This window comes from Pinus tabuliformis, chromosome 7 (genome assembly GCF_031772625.1).
Source record: "Pinus tabuliformis cultivar Carrire ecotype Pingquan chromosome 7, CPIR1, whole genome shotgun sequence".
Lineage (NCBI taxonomy): Eukaryota > Viridiplantae > Streptophyta > Pinopsida > Pinales > Pinaceae > Pinus > Pinus tabuliformis.
This window is the reverse complement of record NC_142293.1, coordinates 760,370,137-760,384,593: the sequence shown is the minus strand read 5'-3', so window position 1 is coordinate 760,384,593 and position 14,457 is coordinate 760,370,137. Positions and strand designations below refer to the sequence as shown.

Genomic DNA, 14,457 nt, shown 5'->3' with positions numbered 1-14,457 from the left:
TCTAGCGATTTTTTGTTGTTGTCAAGCATTGTAGTTAATTCAAGTTTAAATTGGTTTTTTCTTTCTTCTCTTTGTCTTTCTAAAAATTTAATGTACTCATAAAGATTTTTTAAGGTAATTTTACTTGGTCTTCCTTTGCTAAAAGGGGGGTTAGAAATGTGAATGGAAGTACTCATAGTGTAAATAATCAAAACTTAACAAAGTGAGAGTAAGAGGGAACATATGCACCTATCATAATTGTATTGAACGTCATAGAACCATGAGTAATGTATCCACCACCGAAATGTATCCACACCAACAAGGCCACGCCGAAGAGGTATTGTACCAAGTCCTCACCACAAATGAATAATGAATAGATATGTGTTTGCACCGCAGAGATGAATCAAATTGCTGCAGCGAATATAATATCGCGAATATAATATCAAACCACCTCAGAGCAATCAAATCGCTGCAGAGCGAATATAATATCAAACCACCTCAGAGCAATCAAATCGCTGCAGAGCGAATATAGTATCAAGCCACCTCAGAGCAAATTAATTTTCAAGCCACCGGAGAGCAAAGCGAATCTACCGCAAGTGCAAGTATAGTATGGATCCATCTCAGAGCAATATAAATCAACATTGTAGAGTATATATGTGAGCCACCGCAAAGCAGAGATGGAGAGACTGCATAGATCAAATAATATGAACCATCGAAGAAATATGTCGATGAAATTGCATGAGGCAACAACGATAACCCTTATTCGTGCATGCACAAATCATATGCCCAAAACAAGTTGTATTCTGTAATGACCCAACTTGAGTCACTGATTATTAGCATGCTTACGAGACGTGTGTATGATAGCTACATACACATGCATTGCAGGCATTGCACTAGTATACATACTAATTTAATCATATAAATGCCTATGTAAGAAAATGAAATAGTTTTTAAAAGTATTAATTAATACCTTATTTATTAAGTAGAACAATAAAATATATTTATTAAAATCTCATTTAATGAATATGACCAACTCAAGTGAAAATATCTTAATGGATAAAGTTAAATCTTAAGATTAATTGGAGGAAAAAGAGGTGGGGTTTCTTGAAATGGAAGAAACATTTCATATATAAACATAATCGAAAGGAGAAGTGGGGGGGCAAGAAAATCAGTCTGTTTGAGGGATGAGCCGAGGGCTCGATTTTGGAACTGTAAATTGGGAAATTTTGAGCTGTTCTTGGAGTTTTTGGCACGGGAGCCAGAGGACTTCGAAATGGAAGTCCTCTGGGTCTGGGAACCGCAGAGGTTGATCCCAGATAGGCAGGGAGGAATAAGTTGGTTTGGTAATGGACGCAGAAAACTTGGAGCAATGTGATCAACACCAGACGGGAGAACCAGGTACGCAGAGAATCAGATATGCAAATGCATTTAATTTGATAAAATTTTGAAAAACAAAATCTGTCGATGTGATTAAAATATAAAACTTAATATCAGTCTTTACATTTGACTTTACATTTGACTGAAATGGAATATCAATCTTTACCGTTGATACAAATGAAATATCAGTGTTTACAGTCTTTACATTTCAGGAAAAAAATCTTTACATATTCCCCCTCGAATTATATACGAGCCACAGATTGTAATCACCCTCGTTTTATTTTCACCGCAAAGTTGATATAATGTGTCATCAGATTGTTAAATCACATGTGACCACACAGTTTATATTCGATGACCACGAAGTATATATGTCGAAGTCACAAATAATATTTGTGTTACATCAAATACTCTCGATGAGTAATCATGTAACAAGCCCTTTATGATTTCAAATTTATAATTTAAAATCATTTTTATTAAAATTTAGATTTAAATTTGTTAAAAACATATAATAATTTTTACCAAATTTTAATTTTAATTCATTAAAAGTATAAAACCAAAACAATTGGAAAATATGGGAAAAATTAAAAAACCTAAATCATTAAAATACAATATATAGATATGTGCCTTTATTGGAATGGATATAGATTAAATTGATAAAATAATAATAATAAAATCAGATTTTTCAAAAGAGTATTTTTAAGTGTGAATTTTTGGAGTTTTAGGTAGATTTTTCGCTAGAATTCGGCAAAATGGCCAAATCTTGATTTGTGTTGTTTAAACTGGGTTTTCACTGCATATATAGATTCGGCACCCTCAAAAACCCCTTGGGCACTTTGATTGTGAAGTGTTCCCTTGTCAAACTTGTGATTTCAATGAATCCTTGTCAAGTTCTAGACAAATTAGATCCGAAAACAAACTGGAAAACTTTCCAAAAAATCTCACTTAAAGACTACTAGCTTTTTAAATAGGTTGATCAATTGGCTGACAACACAATATATACACATTAAATGTTTGATGACATAAAATTGTTGGTGTAATTACATCTAAAGGACACAATATATGTGCCATAACAATTAAATTTAAGAGTTGGTGTGAACGATTGGTGGACAGAGTCCATTCTGTGAAGAAAGTCTCAATATTTGACATATTCAGAAATAGTCTCAAAATTTGACATATTCTCACAACAATTTTGCTTTCTTTTATCACAAGGCACTGGAAAAAGAACCATTGTTTAACACTTAAAGGCCATTGCTTTTTGTGTAGGAAAATATTGAAAACAACCTAGTCTAAACAGAATACCTTTTTGCCCTGAAAATCATGGAAATCCCAGCCATATTTTGATAAAATCCGACAGGAATTTTTCTAAATCCAAATTATCGCTATCAAAATTCAATATTTTGGGTGCCCTAGAGGTTTTTTATGGTGTTGAATCCATTTCCACCATCAAAAACATGATTCAAACACTGCTATTGCAAGATTTTTTGAAATTTTTTTGACCGGATTCTGACCACTTTTGACTGTCCGGGTAATTCCTCCACCTTTGTAGATGACTCCATTGAAAACCAGTCGCTTAAAGATACAGAGTAGTTTTTGTACATAGTGCAATAATGCCTACAGATTACTTTAGAGATTTGTAGTACCATATAATTATACAAACAATTTTTTAAGATTTTTTATTTTTTAATACATTTTTTATATCTAACAATTCAATTTAAAACCACACAAAATTAGTGATTCAATATACATTAGCCAATTAGAAAAATACAATCTACATTTAAAATATATATATATATATATATATATATATATATATATATATATATATATATATATATATATAAAATTTTCCAAATATTTAATTTAATATTTTCAAATTTTTAATAAACTTGATAGAATTGGTTTAAAAAATTCAAAACTAGTTAAAAAACAAATATTTTTGACTAAACCAAAAGCAATATAAATTTCTTGTAAAACAGAAAATATTAAATACAATATATATGGGAATGCAGATTATTAAATTGGGAAGCATTTTCAGATCGTAGAGCAATGTATATCACATTTAAAATATTAATCATATATATGGGATGGAAATGTAGATTAGATATCATTTTTGGGATTCAACTGCGTTAAGTAAGTCATTCAAACGTATGACCATTTCCATGAGAGGTAGTCGTAACTGACTAATTTCTCATGATTTTTGAATAGTTCACTTAGCACTCATTGCATCGGGTGATGCTCACAGGGGTGAAGAAGTGGGATTGAAACTAGTGAAATGTGGAGAACGAATCACATAGCATCAATCATCACTTCCGGGGCTTGCACCCGGTAACCAGGACTTCCCAGGAGGTCACCCATCCCAGAACTCCTCTGGCTCAAGTGCGCTTAACTGTGGAGTTTTTCCCCACAATCAAGCCCACTTAGCTTGCTACCCCATTTGCAAAACCTTAGCAAGTATTGTGCCTCATGAACCATTCAAGTAGAGATCCCTTGACTCTTTTTGAATTTAAGTATGGGGGATTTACGCAGTGCATTATATTAGATATCATTTTTGGGATTCAACTGCGTTAAGTAAGTCATTCAAACGTATGACCATTTCCATGAGAGGTAGTCGTAACTGACTAATTTCTCATGATTTTTGAATAGTTCACTTAGCACTCATTGCATCGGGTGATGCTCACAGGGGTGAAGAAGTGGGATTGAAACTAGTGAAATGTGGAGAACGAATCACATAGCATCAATCATCACTTCCGGGGCTTGCACCCGGTAACCAGGACTTCCCAGGAGGTCACCCATCCCAGAACTCCTCTGGCTCAAGCGCGCTTAACTGTGGAGTTTTTCCCCACAATCAAGCCCACTTAGCTTGCTACCCCATTTGCAAAACCTTAGCAAGTATTGTGCCTCATGAACCATTCAAGTAGAGATCCCTTGACTCTTTTTGAATTTAAGTATGGGGGATTTACGCAGTGCATTATATTAGATATCATTTTTGGGATTCAACTGCGTTAAGTAAGTCATTCAAACGTATGACCATTTCCATGAGAGGTAGTCGTAACTGACTAATTTCTCATGATTTTTGAATAGTTCACTTAGCACTCATTGCATCGGGTGATGCTCACAGGGGTGAAGAAGTGGGATTGAAACTAGTGAAATGTGGAGAACGAATCACATAGCATCAATCATCACTTCCGGGGCTTGCACCCGGTAACCAGGACTTCCCAGGAGGTCACTCATCCCAGAACTCCTCTGGCTCAAGCGCGCTTAACTGTGGAGTTTTTCCCCACAATCAAGCCCACTTAGCTTGCTACCCCATTTGCAAAACCTTAGCAAGTATTGTGCCTCATGAACCATTCAAGTAGAGATCCCTTGACTCTTTTTGAATTTAAGTATGGGGGATTTACGCAGTGCATTATATTAGATATCATTTTTGGGATTCAACTGCGTTAAGTAAGTCATTCAAACGTATGACCATTTCCATGAGAGGTAGTCGTAACTGAATCCCAAAAATGATATCTAATATAATGCACTGCGTAAATCCCCCATACTTAAATTCAAAAAGAGTCAAGGGATCTCTACTTGAATGGTTCATGAGGCACAATACTTGCTAAGGTTTTGCAAATGGGGTAGCAAGCTAAGTGGGCTTGATTGTGGGGAAAAACTCCACAGTTAAGCGCGCTTGAGCCAGAGGAGTTCTGGGATGGGTGACCTCCTGGGAAGTCCTGGTTACCGGGTGCAAGCCCCGGAAGTGATGATTGATGCTATGTGATTCGTTCTCCACATTTCACTAGTTTCAATCCCACTTCTTCACCCCTGTGAGCATCACCCGATGCAATGAGTGCTAAGTGAACTATTCAAAAATCATGAGAAATTAGTCAGTTACGACTACCTCTCATGGAAATGGTCATACGTTTGAATGACTTACTTAACGCAGTTGAATCCCAAAAATGATATCTAATATAATGCACTGCGTAAATCCCCCATACTTAAATTCAAAAAGAGTCAAGGGATCTCTACTTGAATGGTTCATGAGGCACAATACTTGCTAAGGTTTTGCAAATGGGGTAGCAAGCTAAGTGGGCTTGATTGTGGGGAAAAACTCCTAAGTTAAGCGCGCTTGAGCCAGAGGAGTTCTGGGATGGGTGACCTCCTGGGAAGTCCTGGTTACCGGGTGCAAGCCCCGGAAGTGATGATTGATGCTATGTGATTCGTTCTCCACATTTCACTAGTTTCAATCCCACTTCTTCACCCCTGTGAGCATCACCCGATGCAATGAGTGCTAAGTGAACTATTCAAAAATCATGAGAAATTAGTCAGTTACGACTACCTCTCATGGAAATGGTCATACATTTGAATGACTTACTTAACGCAGTTGAATCCCAAAAATGATATCTAATATAATGCACTGCGTAAATCCCCCATACTTAAATTCAAAAAGAGTCAAGGGATCTCTACTTGAATGGTTCATGAGGCACAATACTTGCTAAGGTTTTGCAAATGGGGTAGCAAGCTAAGTGGGCTTGATTGTGGGGAAAAACTCCACAGTTAAGCGCGCTTGAGCCAGAGGAGTTCTGGGATGGGTGACCTCCTGGGAAGTCCTGGTTACCGGGTGCAAGCCCCGGAAGTGATGATTGATGCTATGTGATTCGTTCTCCACATTTCACTAGTTTCAATCCCACTTCTTCACCCCTGTGAGCATCACCCGATGCAATGAGTGCTAAGTGAACTATTCAAAAATCATGAGAAATTAGTCAGTTACGACTACCTCTCATGGAAATGGTCATACGTTTGAATGACTTACTTAACGCAGTTGAATCCCAAAAATGATATCTAATATAATGCACTGCGTAAATCCCCCATACTGAAATGTAGATTGTTAAATTTGGAAGCATTTCAGGTCTATCAGTAAGGTATAGATCAATATATATCACATTTAATAAGATCTATCATTTGTTTTGTTAGAATAGGGTGAAATATGGTAAAATATTTGTGTATCCTTATTAATAAAATAAGGAATTTGTTTTATTTTATCATAATTATTTAGGATAAATGGCTAAAGATTTAATAGAGATTTGTTAAAATTAAAATTTTAAATTATATAATTTATATTTAAAGAGTTTTTCAAAATATACATTTATTTATTTAATAAAAAATATATTTAAAATAACTAAAAATTACCATCTCATTGCAAATTATATGAGAAAATTCCAATAAAACCTTGAAAATTCCAATTACATTGTACCTTAAAAAGATAACATTTTTTAATAAAAAAACATAAATTAAAAATCAATTTAAAAAACTACTCGTCACATTTTCATTTAACACGTGATTTATTTTTTAATAAAAAACATAAATTATAAAACCTTGAAAATTCCAATTACATTGTACCTTAAAAAGATAACATTTTTTAATAAAAAATATAAATTAAAAATCAATTTAAAAAACTACTCGTCACATTTTCATTTAACACGTGATTTATTTTTTAATAAAAAACATAAATTAAAAATCATTTTAAAAAACATTTTCATTTAACACGTGATTTATTTTTTAATAAAAAACATAAATTAAAAATCATTTTAAAAAATTATTGATCACAATTTCCCTTAACACGTGATTTTTCAATTAATGTAATGTATATGTCAATCATTGCAAAAACATAAATTGAAAATCATTTTAAAAAATTACTCACATTTTCACTTAACACATGATTTCAAGTTGACAGAAAGTATATGTCAATCAATTTGATATAGTGTTAAAATGTATGATAAATTGATTCAGTAATTATTAATATATATTAATTATGAAAAGGTCATTATTATATAAATTATATGATGTTAAAACGTCTGATAAATTAGAAATTATGAAATATGTTTTTTTATAAGTTTTATAAATAAGTTTAATTAATTAAATTAATTTAAAATAAATTATTAATAAAAAATATAAGGTTAAATTTGATAAAATACTAAAATTATTAATTAATTAATTCACTCATATAAATTAAATGGCTAATAGCCCTAAGAGTTAGCTCGATTGGTCAAGTCAGGGCCTCCCAATTTGGGAAGTCAGAGGGTCAATTCCCGAAAGCTCTTGGGTTCACGTCTTGCATATAGGCTGAGGACGTAAGCTCTTGGGTTCACGTCTGCGGACAAAAAAAAAATTAAATGGCTAATAAACATACCCATAAACTCAATTTATAATAAAAATCAAAACTTTTGTTTTATGATACTTTTCACTTTGCTAAAATTAAATAAATCACAAAATGAATTAAATTACAACATTATTTTAAATTACTATGATTATATATATATATATATATATATATGGGAATAAGAATTTTAACTATGAAAATTTACTCTCGCCTTATAATGGAGATTCTTAACCTCTAGATAAGTTTGGTTACAAAAAGATGAACCAATAACATGATTCATCAATACTACAAGTCACTTCATATTCATATGAGTGTTCATATGATCTTTTTTTTAAATTAATCAGTTTAATTAAAAAAATAAAGAAAGCATAATTATTTTGGAGATAAATTTCGACTAATAAATTTCAACTCTTAATATATGTATACTACTAAAAATATTTTAGAATATTTCATAAAAGTTAAATCCCTACCATCCATTTAATAATTATTAATAATTAAATTTAAATTATAAAGAACATATTCCAAAACAAATAAATATTAATAATTAAATTTAAGTATGGGGGATTTACGCAGTGCATTATATTAGATATCATTTTTGGGATTCAACTGCGTTAAGTAAGTCATTCAAACGTATGACCATTTCCATGAGAGGTAGTCGTAACTGACTAATTTCTCATGATTTTTGAATAGTTCACTTAGCACTCATTGCATCGGGTGATGCTCACAGGGGTGAAGAAGTGGGATTGAAACTAGTGAAATGTGGAGAACGAATCACATAGCATCAATCATCACTTCCGGGGCTTGCACCCGGTAACCAGGACTTCCCAGGAGGTCACCCATCCCAGAACTCCTCTGGCTCAAGCGCGCTTAACTGTGGAGTTTTTCCCACAATCAAGCCCACTTAGCTTGCTACCCCATTTGCAAAACCTTAGCAAGTATTGTGCCTCATGAACCATTCAAGTAGAGATCCCTTGACTCTTTTTGAATCAAGGGATCTCTACTTGAATGGTTCATGAGGCACAATACTTGCTAAGGTTTTGCAAATGGGGTAGCAAGCTAAGTGGGCTTGATTGTGGGAAAAACTCCACAGTTAAGCGCGCTTGAGCCAGAGGAGTTCTGGGATGGGTGACCTCCTGGGAAGTCCTGGTTACCGGGTGCAAGCCCCGGAAGTGATGATTGATGCTATGTGATTCGTTCTCCACATTTCACTAGTTTCAATCCCACTTTTTCACCCCTGTGAGCATCACCCGATGCAATGAGTGCTAAGTGAACTATTCAAAAATCATGAGAAATTAGTCAGTTACGACTACCTCTCATGGAAATGGTCATACGTTTGAATGACTTACTTAACGCAGTTGAATCCCAAAAATGATATCTAATAATTAAATTATAATTATAAAAAAAATATTTCAAAACAAACGCACATCAATTTAATTATAATTTAAATCTAATAAAATACTAAAATTATTAACTAAAATGGTTAAACCATTTTTCTTTCTTAACCAAAAAAACAATTACATCCCAACAAATAAATATATAACTCAAAAACATATATATAAATAATAATAATAATAATTTACATTTATATTAAACTCCCTCGAAGAAAACGTATAAGAGGCATTAGTGGCAAAGAGTTTTCATAGACCACGTTAATAAACCAATTCAGGGCAAATTATGAGTACCATGTATGTCCTGCACCAAAAGTTGATGGGTACTGCTCCTAATACACATCTATTGATTGATTGGCGGTTGGTATTTGGAGGTGACACGCATTGAAGTGTGCAAAGTTATTGAGGTTTCAAATTGGTTGAAAAAATCATTTTGGTATGGTATAGTGAAAAATCATTTTGCTATGGTAGTAATGTACAGGTTTCAAATTTACCCAAAATATTATGGGAACAAATTATAACAATAGTGAAAAATCTTTTCCTATTACTGTAACCAGGCTTTAAATTTACCCAGAAAATCATGGAATGAAATGACAAAGTTACAAGATCATAACAAATGCAAAATCAAAAAACTTCCTGATCTCACTAACTCCTCTTTCAGCTACTGTTTTCTGGTTTGGTTCTGAACCAGCTGAAAACATCGTTTGTAAATTAATCCACCACTTATGTGATTTGTTTTGTTGCCGACCATTCAGCTGAAAACATCGTTTGTAAATTAGTCCACTTATGTGATTTGTTTTGTTGCCGACCATTCTGGTTTGTTCTGATGTAAAGACAGAACCACGTGTTGGCCCTTTGAATGGAGCACGCATTCAAAACTATTTTCTTAAGCATTAAGAGAAACAAACTCTCAATAAATTCAAGTTTGTGTGCTTAGTTTGCAACGGGCACTATTGTTTATAAAGTAGACACCTGAACGGTTACAGGGATGATATATTTGGCTAAAGTCACTAAATTTCCTGTACTTTTAAGTCTCTGCTTTATCTCTTATGGTGTGAAAAGTGTTCACAGACAGACCCTGTACTTTTAAGTATGCTTCATCTCTTATGTTGTGAAAAGTGTTTACAGACAGACCATCTCACACATATTCTACAGTCTAGTGAGTGTTCACAGACAGACTATCTCACACATGTCCAGTATGTATGATGTGTAATTCTGTTTTTCCTGTTATCAAAGTTGAAATTTTGAAATTTTGTTCAATCAAAATAACAATTTAAAAAAAATCTAAAAATAAAAACATAAAAATTAAATAATTATATAAAATATTTAAATAATATCCTGTTTATAATAAAAATCACTCAGAAAAAAATTAGATCAGCGTATGTTAAATCAGTATTTAAAATAAATCTAATATTAAATCAGTATTTAAAATAAAACTATAGTAAATCATATTCAATAGTAAACAATGGTATTATAATTATGCATCTACTAGATCATATAGTAGACCATGATATTGTAATTATGCATATTTCAGTTGTGACTTCATTCTGGGAGCAGAACAGTGAATAGAGATCTAGCTGCCCCAATCCCTTGTATCATATTCAATAGTAGGCAATTTTATTAAGTACAAGGTCCAACTTACAAAAAGTACAAGGATTTGTAACAGCCCCCAGCACAAATTGTACCATACAGAAAGCTCCAGGAGAACTGTTGTTCTAGACTAAGTAGAACAAACCTGTTTAAATTAAACCAAGGTCTTGCACGACTTGGTAAGAGGATCCCACATGGCTGGAAGAAGGAACATGCGGCCATTGAGCCCTCGAGCATTGAAGCTGGCTCCTGTAGTTTCGTCTACCAAGAGCTGGCCTGCGTACCCGGGATATGCCCCTCTTCCGTACATTCCCCTGCAAGCAGACACACCCTCCAGAGACAGAGCAGCATCGCCTTGAAAACCACCAGTGTTGAAGGGATTTGTAACAGTCCCCACAAGCACAGTGGCAATATTTATGATCATACCATCCACGCCCCCATCGCCATTAGGGGCTACCAGAGGTATAGTCTGAGGGCTGTAGAGAGGCTGGTGGAAAGGCCAGGCGCACTGACCAGGGCACTGTGTTACAGAGTTCCCAACCCATGCATATGGCAAAGACACTGAGCGCCTCCCTTCACCACTTTTTACACTAGAATGGAACCCACATAAGCTCATGCAGAATCTTTCTACAACAACATCTTGGGCAGTGAGGACCAAGAAAATCCCTTTCTCGGGCACCAAAGCATTGGAGGCCACAGATGCCCTGAGTACCAGGGCTTCAATGTGGGTTCTCTGTAGCCATTTTCCAAGGCTGTAGGACTCATCCAGTGTCTGATTCACCAGCACTATTTTCTCATTCTTCTTCTTCTCACTCGCTACAGCAGAGCTCATACTGAATGATGCATCCTCTCTGTAAATGTCAGTGGTTTCCCACCATTCCTTTACAGATGGCTGGTTCCTCAGTAGTGTCTCTTCTTTTTCCTCTCCCAGGGACTGCAACAAATCCCCAATAATCGATCTCTGGACCGGACTGAACTTTCCATACCAAACCACATGAACATCTATATCACTGCTCAGAAGAGGCCCATTATGGTAGATCAGCTGCATTGCCGGCACCTCCTCTGCCATAGACATAAACGACAACATACCTGAACAGAGTCCCAACACAGCCATGAATAACCACCACCCATTCATGCCATTAACCTCCCCCATGATTCTAATGACGTTGATTGCAGAAGAATTATCAACTTAGCGTCTCCTACCCAAATCTATGAGAAACCAACCCTAAACAAATAGACAAGCAGCAGCATAAAGTCCAGTCCCTGCCGAGAGATTAATCAGGAGGGATGCCTGAAGGTGCCACTGAGCTCTCCCCCGGTGAGGAGGAATGAGGGATTCCTGAACATTTAAATAGCATTCATAGCTTCGGCAGCAAGCAAACTCACGGTTCGTAGTCCGAGAGCTCCATTAGTTAATTGGAGAGTAAAATATTTATTTTTTTAGTGACAAATTAGGAATGATTAGTTGGAATCTTGAAAGTTGTAGGCTTGTTATAAGTTTCAGATAAATCTAAAATAAATTTAAATTTAGGTATAATTAAATTTTTATTATTTATTATGCTTTGCCTAAGACAAGGTATATTGTCGTTGGTTTTTAGTCAAATTGTTATGAGTTTTAAATATTTATAAAATTTTCTAACATTTTTGAAATCATTATATTTATTTTATTTTATTTTTAAATAAAAATATATTTTATATTAAAAAAAATCATGTAGTATTTATTAAAATTATTAATATTTGCGTTTAGAGTGTCTGACTTTTACACGCTTTCACCACGGGTTTGAGGTAGTATCCAACGCTGCTGTTTATATGCTTAAGCATAAAAAACGCAACAAGTATGTTGTTGCTAGGCAACGGTCAAAAAGTGTTTTTTTAGTTTTTCCTATGTATCTTTATGTTTCCATGCAACGTTAAATAGTTGTAAAGCAACTCCTTTCGGTATTCTTCCCAATCACGTTGCTGCTAACATATTTAAATATTTCGTTAGCATTTATATGAGAATTCACCATTACAATATTTAACTTATGAGTAAAATATGAAAGAGGAAGAAGTAGCGGTTTAGTTTTTTTTTTTTTTTAATTAACATTTTCATATAAAATGGAATACTTAATTATGCCGTAAGGCGTTTCTTTTTGAAATCAATTGCCCTAGCCGCCATCGTGTCCTATTGTTCATTATGCCGTAAGGCGTTTCCTTTTGAAATCAATTGCCCTAGCCGCCATCGTGTCCTATTGTTCACCGTAGATTGGTGGTGTTAGACGATTGAACGAATTTTGAAAACTGAAATAAAAAAAGGGGGAGAGAAGGGGCAGGTAAAGCGGTTCGGTATGACTCTGAGTCCCTTCATTGTGCAGGTTCACATAGCACTTGCTAGGTATCGATTACCAGTTCGCGGAAGAGAATCTCAGAGCTAAGAGCGGGCTGCTCCTGAAATCGAACCCTGTTCGCAAGAATTCCCAAAGATCCATATGACCAAGCCATTGCTCATTTCTGGGCTGCCTTTGTAGACGATAAGGTAATTTAGTTCATTCTTAGTAATCGCCTGCATTCGTATCTCATTGATCCTTTCCTTATCTGCTATTTATGTCTTGGAAAGTTAAAATTATTAATTTTCTATTCAATAACCAGTGCTTCGCAGGAAAACCGTATTTTGGAGGGGATCAGATCGGGTTGCTTGACATCGTATTGGGTGGCTTGTCAATGATTATCAAAGGCCTCGAGAAGGCTACCGATATCGTTTTAATAGATCCAGAGAAAATGCCATTGCTGAGCGCATGGATGGATCGATTCTGTAAATCCGATGGACTGAAAGAAGTGATGCCTGATTTTGCGAAGGAGCCGGAATTTATGTCCACTGTCATTCCGTTGTTCAATGTGCGTTGATTAGGAATGTAACAGAAACCATAATGAAAAGGAAGCGTTGATATAGAATGTAATAGAAACCAGAATGAAATGCAATTAATTTTTTGGAAAGATCCTTTATAGCTAGCATAAAGTGTTGCATAAAATACAAAACTTGTAAAGAGTAATTTTATACGGGACCTTGCTGCATTTTGGAAAACAATCCGGAATGTGAATGGTTCTCAGGACCATTTCTGGGCTTCAAATTCTGTTGTTGGTTCAATATTATGAGTTATCTCGAAACCATTTCTTTTAAATAAAAAAACGCCATTTTTTTCTAAATAAAAAAATGCTTCTGTATTAATAAAAAAAAAGATAGTAAATATAACATATTTCTTGATTACAGGTGGCTTCCACAGCATTCATTACCTCGAAAAAAAAAAGTGAGGTCTCGGCTTGCTTGACATCGCATTGGGTGGTTTGTCAGCGATTATCAAAGGCCTCGAGAAGGCTACCGATAGCGTTTTAATAGATCCAAAGAAAATGCCATTGCTGAGCGCATGGATGGATCGATTCTGTAAATCCGATGGACTGAAAGAAGTAATGCCTGATTTTGCCAAGCAGCCGGAATTTACGTCCACTAGGAGAGCTAGTATGATCACCGCCTACAGCTAAATAGGGCAAACTTAGCACAGACAGAGGTTGTATTTGTTAAAATACATTAAATTTAGGTAGTCGAGTCAAGTTAAATTTAGGAAGTAGCCCGATCCAGCCAATCTGGTAGAATCTATATCCATTAGGAGAGCGAATCTTTTGGGTATGATATCACCACCTACTGCAAATTAGGGCGAACTATGCCGGCCTTATAAATGGAGGACAAGCAGAGAGATTTTATTTAAGATGAGTTTATCACCTACTGCAAATTAGGGCGAACTATGCCAGCCTTATAAATGGAGGACAAGAAGAGACATTATATTTAAGATGAGTGTTATTCATAGTCTTTGTCTTTTTAGTCATTTGGTTAGATTCAACTTTTGAGTCTAGCTGTTTTATGTTAATTAGTCTGAATAACGTTTTGGTGAATCTCGCCGGTACTATAGAGAGCTTTCCTGTCTTCAATGTGTATTGTTTTATTATGAA

General features: G+C 34.8%; 2 pseudogenes; one reads left to right on the top strand and one right to left on the bottom strand.

Moving 5' to 3' along the window:
* Positions 1–10,508: 10,508 nt before the first annotated feature.
* On the bottom strand, positions 10,509–11,779 carry LOC149249758 (protein EXORDIUM-like 2 pseudogene; annotated as a pseudogene).
* LOC149249757 (glutathione S-transferase U17-like) lies at positions 11,764–13,992 on the top strand (annotated as a pseudogene).
* The last annotated feature ends 465 nt before the right edge of the window (positions 13,993–14,457 follow it).